At 35.6% G+C, this 7,681-nt stretch overlaps 1 pseudogene; it reads right to left on the bottom strand.

The window, feature by feature from the left end:
* Positions 1 to 402: 402 nt before the first annotated feature.
* Positions 403 to 5,824, bottom strand: LOC101722326 (SNRPN upstream reading frame protein pseudogene; annotated as a pseudogene).
* Between the last annotated feature and the right edge of the window lie 1,857 nt (positions 5,825 to 7,681).

Genomic DNA, 7,681 nt, shown 5'->3' with positions numbered 1-7,681 from the left:
AGAAGGAAAGGAAAAATTATGAGAAAAGGGAAAAATGGAAACAAAGTCTTTGTAAATAGGGAGGGGTGGAGAGGGTGAAGGGAGGACAGGTAATGGGGAAAAAGGAAGAACCAAGATACATCATGTAAAGGTACAAGTACCCAATGATAAATGCAAATGTATTGTATACCTAAAATGTACCAATAAAAGAATTTAAGCAAGAAAAATAAATAAAAATAAATAAATAAAATAAAAACTAATGACAATATTAAGCAAATTCAAATTTTTACATTCTCACTTTATTCTGCAACAAAAGTTTTTTTTTTAAATGTCAGAACTCTATTCTATTTGTTTCTGATCATTCTGGCATGAGTTCTCACATGTTTTTTGTTAAAATCAGCTACCTTACTGTTCCAGTGCTCTTTAACCACTTCTTGGAGTCTCAGCTAAGAACGCCTGTCTCAGCTTCCTTGGAAATCTACCGGAGGAGCTTGCTGCCCCTGAGAACACCTTGGGTACAACTGACACCCCAAAGCATCAATAATCAGGCTGTGGCTGGGCGAGGTGGCACATGCTTTTCATTCCAGCACTGGGAAGGCTGAGGCGGGAGGATCACCACAAGTTTGAGGTCTGCCTGGGCCATCTGAGTTCAAGGCCAGCTCTTGGTTTTCCAAGGAGGCTGTCCTTTTACATTTCACTTGGACTTCCATCTCTGGCATGTGCTGCTCTGTAGTTCTTCTCAGGTGTAAGCGATCCCTGGCTCGCTCCCTTTCCTTGCTGCCTGCTTCTCACTGCTCGGTGCCAGGCATCCAAATGTTTTTTCTAATTGATTGACTTTATAATATGTAAACATTATCTATTTGAAATTAAGTGTGTGATAATAAAATGCCATTTTATATTTTCATGTATCTATTGGGCATCTTTATAATAATAATTTTATAAGGGATTTCACTGCCATAAAAACAAAAACAAAACAAAACAACCAAACTTAATCTTTGCATTTATTTTCTCACTGGATTCTTTCAGTTCTTATAAAAAAGCAATAGAAACAATAATCAAAGTTATATCTCACTAGTGACAGGCAGTGGGCTCAGTACTTTACATCCTTCAGGCCAAATAATTACCAGAGTTCCCTGCATTTGGTTAGTGAATAGGTGCAAATGAGATGTAAATAATGTGTCAACATGCTGAAATGATAATTAGGCCCACAGGTCCCAAAAGATCCTTTGTTTTGATCCTGCTTTGATCCTCTCCTTGAAGTAGGTGAACCTTTCTGCTTTATCTTTCCTCTATACTGCCAGCTCTACAGCCAGGAAGATTTTCATCTGCAGCCACAGAAGACCAGCTATTATGGAGAACATCCCCTTTTCCCTCATAAGTACTTCTTGTTTGTGAGCATAAGTGTCATTCTTTCCTTTCACCAGGTTGTTTCTATAAAATGTTCTGTTTGTTGTCAGATTCTTGCCAGCTGCTTTAGTCATTCTACCTGCCTAAAAGACTACTTCTAGTCTCACAGGTGGGAAGCTCTCTTTCTTGGGAGCAAAAAGGCCAAATTGGCTGCTTCTGGGCGGCAGTGCCTAGCTATAACAGGAAGATTAGTAATGAGACATACTGGAGGTAGGAAAACAGGTTATGGTTGATTTTGATGACTTTGTAGATACCTCAAAGGCCATCAACATGTTAACACTTCTTGCTTGCATATTATCTTAGTACCACCAATGACCCTCCCATCTCATTCAGCAAAATTCAAAGGTTCTACCCTATTGATCTCTTTTTTTTTATTAGTACATGATTGCAGTACATGGAATCTACAATCATATTGGGGAGTGGGTACATGTACATAATACAACTTGTTACTTTTTTCAGTTCCCTTCCCTTTCCTCTCCATTCCCTCCCTCCTCCACTAATTCCCCTTTTCCTATTTTCATTTGTGTTGATAGCTCACGTTTATGGCATGTAATGTTTACACTCACTGAGATTATTAGATTTCTGTACATGTCATATCTATATTCTACTTATTTCTCCTTCCCCTCCCACTCCTCACCTGTAGTCTCTTCAATCCCTTCCCATTGACAAGGGAATTTCCTTCTACCCATTCTTTATTAATCTCTTTGTTTATCCTTTCTCTTATTCAAATTAGAGATACAATATGGTATTTAAGCTTAGGTGTCTGATTTTTCTCACTCAACATTGTATTTTCCAGGTGCAACCTACAAAAGTTTCCAAACTGTCCTTCTTTATAGCCAAGTAGTATTCTATTATGTATAGAAACTACATTTATTTACCCAGTTATCTGTTGATGCCTACCCTATTTGTATATTTTACCAACTTATCTCTCTAGAGTTATCTCCAAATTCTTTCTCTTTTGCTCCTCCCCAGTTACTGCTTTTCTATCTGTTCTTCAACACTCAAGACATGTTCTCATCTCATGCAGTCAGGGTTTTTCTCAGGTATCCACTGATACCTTACCACTGCTTTGTAAATTCTGCCTTTTTGCTTAATCCACTTAAAATTGAAATAAACCACCCACTAGAACTTCTTATCTGTTTCCACTTTATTTTTCTTAATCACATTTAAAATCAAATAACATACTTTTATTCATTTATGTATTGTTTTTTTTCAATCAGAATGTAGACTGTATGAAGGCAGAAACTTTGTTTTGGTCAGTGCTCTTTTCTCAGTATATATTAGTGGAGATATTTTGGGTTTCATAAGTAAAGGATCATGTCATCTGCAAATAATGATATTTTCATACATCCTTTCCTATACATATCCCTTTTATTTTTTTTTCTCTTGCCTAAGCATCCTTGTTTTTTCCTGATTTTAGAGGGAAGGCTTTCATTATTTCTTTATTTAATATGGTGTTATCAGTAGGTTGGTCAGAAATGGCTTTTATCATGTTGATATAAGGATGGGCTCTATTATTTATGACTTTTATCATGAATGTATATTGCACTTTGTTAAATGCTTTTTTTGCATCTATTGAGATGATCATGTGATTTTTGTCTTTGCTTCTATTTATGTGATCAATTACATTTATTGATTTGTGTATGTTGAGCCATCCTTACATCTCTGGGATGCAGCCTATTTGGTGAGGTGTATGAACTTTTTGCTGATTTGTTGCATTCTGTTTGTCACTATCTTGATAAGGATTTTTGCACCTATGTTCATTAGAAAAATTGTCCTATGGTTCTCTTTTCTGGTTGAATCCCTTTCTGATTTCAGGATCCAGATAATGTTAGCTTCTGAGAATGAATTTGGAAGTACTCCTTCCCTATAAGTTTCATTAAAAGATTAAAGACTGTTGGTGTTAGGTGTTACTTAAAGTTCTTGTAGAATTCAACTGTAAATCCAACGGGTCTTGGGTTTTTCTTAGTTGGTAGTTTTTTGTATTACTACTTCAATTTCATTGTCTGTTATTGAATTGTTCAATATTTCTAAGTCTTCTTTTTTTAGTTTTGGTAATTCATATGTGTCTAGGAATCTTGCCATTTCCTCTGAGTTCCCTCATTTTTGACATACATGTTTGTGAAGGAATTGCTAATTAATTTCTGGATTTTGGCAGTGTCCATTATGATTTCAACTGTTTCAAATCTAATTTCATTAATTTTTGTCTCTTCTTTCCTTTTTTGGTTAAGATTGGCTAAGGGTTTGTTGATTTTGTTTATTATTTCAAAGAACACTGCCTTTGGTTCATTGATTTTTTATGTTTGTTTAGCCTCCATTTTATTAATTTCTAATCTTACCTTTCCTTCCCTGTGCAAACTCTGAGTTTGGATTGTTCTTGTTTTTCTAAGAACTTGAGATCAGTATTAGATTATTTATTTGGGTTTGTTCTATTTGTTCCATGTGAGGATTCACTGCTATAAACTTCTCTTGTAGGACAGTTCTTATCATGTCTCATAAGTTCTAGTATGTTGTACTGGCATTACAATTTAATTCTAGCAATTCTTGTAATTGTCTTACTTTTCTTAATGTTCTCTGTGACTCATTGATTATTCAAGAGTGTGTTGTTTAACTTCCATGAATTTCCATAGCTTCTGTGGTTTCTTTTGCTACTAATTTCTAGTTTAATTGCACTATGATCTGATAATACACAGGGTAAAAATTTTGATTATTTTGAATTTACTTGGGCATGCTTTATTAGCTAGTATGTAGTTTATTTTGGAGAAGTTACCATATAATGTTGAGAAGAATGTGTAGTCTGTTGTTGCTGGGTAGAACACTCTGTGTATATCTATTAAGTTCATTTCTTCAGAGGTTTGGCTCAACTCTGATATTTCTTTGTTGATTTATTGTTTACTTACTCTGTCTATTTGTGATAGTGAAGTATTGAGGTACACAAGTATAATTGTATTGATGTTTATCTGATCTTTTTTGATCCATTAGAGCTTATTTTATGAAATTGGGTGTATCATTGTTTGGTGTATATATTTTCATAATTGTTACATCTTTCTGTTGAATAGTTCCATTAACCAATATGTGTTGTCTTTCTGTACCTCCTTTGATTAGCTTTGGTTTGAAATACATTTTGTTTGAAAATAGGATAGCTACACCTTTTTAATTTCTGTCTCCTGTTAAATGGAACACTGTTTTCCATCCTTTGAATTTTAATCTATGAATTTTCTTTTGGTGTTAAGTGTGTTTTCGTACATAGAGTACAATTGGTTTTTGTTTCTTGATATACTCAGCTAGTTGGTATCTTTGAACTAGTTAGTTGAATCCCATTTACATTGATCATTATAGTTGATAGGTATTGACTCACTCCTGTCATTGTATTTTTTTTTGTTGTTATTTTGCTTTCTTTCCCTTTTACTTGTCAGCCCTATCTGATGTATTCATTTTATTAGGGTTTTTGGCATATTTAGCTTCACTGTCTCCTGGGATATTGAGAATTTTTTTGAATGATGGGTTGGCGGCCATGAATTTCTTTAAATTTTCTCAATCATGGGTGTAACTTATTTCTCCATCAATTTTGAAAGATAATTTTGCAGGATATAACAATCTGGGTTGGAAGTTGTTTTCTTTAAGGGCCAAAATATTTCATCGCATGCTCTCCTTGACTTTAAGGTTTTGATGAGAAATCTGTTGTAATTCTGATGGCGTTTCCTTTATAGATGATTCATTGCTTTTCTCTAGAAGCCCTTAAGAATCTGTTCTTTTGTTTTATTTTTGGTGTTTTTATTGTTATGTGCCATAGACTCATATTTTCTGATCATGGCTGTTTGTGGTTCTATAGGATTCCCTTATTTGTATGTTAAATCTTTTTTCATATCTGGAAACTTTTCTAATCTTACTTGTGTGAAAAGGTTTTTTTAACCATTTGTGTTGTCTTCTGATTTTTCACTAATTCCAATTTCTCTTGTACTAGTCCTCTTGGAGTCAACTAGGAGTGTTTGGATTGAGTTTTCATGTTGCTTTGTTGCTTCTAAGGCATCTGTAATTAATTGATCACTGACCTTAGCCCTGTCCTCTAGGTCAAACACTTTTCTTCCCATTAGCCACTTCTGCTACTTATACTTTCAATCATGACTTTAATCTCCTGAATTTCTCTTTGGACATCTCTTATGGACTCCCATTATTTTCTATGCTGGGCATGCATGCTTTGCATCTCTTTCTTTAGCTCCACTAACTATTTCTTAGTTTCTTCTCTAGACTTGCTGATCATTTGTTTCATTAGGTTCATTATCTGATGTTATATCTTTTATTTCAAATTTCCAGTACATTATTGATCAGTTTTCCCTCCGTTTGTACCTTCAAATCTATCTCCTGTGTTGATTATGATTTCTTCTTCCTCAATGCCCCCTGAATTGGCTTTGGAGGAGTTAGGAGTTCTTGGAGGCATTTTGTTACCTTGTCTTTTCATGTTTATGTTTTTCTTTGTTTTTGTGCTGGGGTTTGCAAAGTTTTGGCCCACAGCTCTTTTATTCAAAAGTGAGCAAGACTATTATTTATAATGCCTAGGCAATGCAGATATTGGCATATAGAGAAGACCAATTGCCAGCCACTACTGTGTTTTGTCGATTATAGTAGTAAATTCAATGAGGGCAAGGTCATCAAACTGCAACTGGATATTGTCAAACCCTAAGAACCACTCATGAATACTCCTAACCAAAACAAACTGTGATTTAATTGAAGACATTTATCTGCCTCCTTTTATGGACCTACGTAGTTCAGACTACTAATTGCTGCTGGATGTCGGTAGCAGTGTCACAGTGCAAATATACCACTAGGCTAAATGTCTTTTGCTTCATGACTGAACTATCTGGGGATTATTCCCATTGAACCTAGCCTCCCACATCATAATTAAGGCCCTGTGATCTCACTGGTATGATTTTAGACCTTCCAGGGGATGTCAGAAAATGCTTATTTAGCTGTCACCATCTCCAACCCTATCTCCCAAGGCTGTCTATCACCTGGTCTCTGAAATAGGATATCAGTTCAGTCCTTAAGTGAAACTCTCCTCCTGGGTGTTGGTCTCTTCTTAGATCAAAAGTGTTGGTTGTCACTTCTGTAACCCTGTGCAGTGGAGAACCCAGGGGCTGGAGATACAGAAAGACTTTATCTCAATTTGATAAAAGCTATTTATGACCAACCTACTGGCAACATCATATTAAATGAGGAAAAATTGAATGCTTTCCCTCTATAATCAGGAACAAGACAAATATCTCCACTATCACCTTTCCTGTTCAATACAATCCTTGAAATTTTAACTAGAGCAAGTATGTTACTTTTCTCATGCTGCTGAGAAAAAACACCTGACACTCAAAGTAAGAGGAGAAGGGGTATATTTGGCTTACAGTTAGTAGAGGTTTCAGTCCATAATTTGGTGGCTCCAAGGCAGGGATGACAAACATGCATTGCAGAGGAGAAACAACATGGCACCCACACAGTATGAAAGGCAGTGAGAGACCTTCACTGTATCTTTCTGCCTCTATTATTCCCATCCAGACTACCTGAATTAGGGCAGTGCTAAACCACTCACTCACATGCAGTGGTTTAGTAATCCCACACCCTTTATCCCAGCATCACACATTCCAGATTCAGCTACCTCTGATGGAATGAGGCTTTGAGGGGGTCATCCAGACCCAAACCATAACAGGAACTAGACCAGAAAAGGAAATAAGAGGGATATGCCTAAGAAAGGAAGAGGTCAAACTACCATTATTTACAGATGACATGATCTTTTACTTAGGAGACCCAAAACATTCTACCAAAAGACTCCTAGAATTAATAAACAAATTTAGCACTACAGTAGGATACAAAATAAACACACAAAAAGCTATAGCATTTCTATACACTACTAATGACCTCAGTGTGAAATAAATTTGGAAAACAATACCAATCAGAATAACATCCAGAAAAATTAAATATTTAGTAAATAATCTAACCAAGGAAGTGGAAAAACCTCTACAATGAAAATTACATCACTATGAAAAGGGAAATTGAGGAGGACATCAGAACATAACAATATATTCCCTCTTCATGGATAGCTAGAACCAACATATTCAAAATGGCTATGGTTCCAAAATTGATATCTAGGTTTCACACAATCCCAATCATAATACCAACAATATTTCCCACAGATTTAGAAAATCAATCCTAAAATTCATATGGAACTAGCAGAGACCCAGAATAGCAAAAGCAATACTGTGTTTTAAAAAAAAGCAGGCAGCTCCCAGCACAGAGGGGTCTTCCAGGT

Source organism: Heterocephalus glaber, unplaced genomic scaffold (assembly GCF_053883595.1).
Source record: "Heterocephalus glaber isolate CG9 unplaced genomic scaffold, H.glaber_assembly_v1.0 deba00001790, whole genome shotgun sequence".
NCBI classification, from domain to species: domain Eukaryota; kingdom Metazoa; phylum Chordata; class Mammalia; order Rodentia; family Bathyergidae; genus Heterocephalus; species Heterocephalus glaber.
This window is presented reverse-complemented; position numbering and strand designations above follow the sequence as displayed.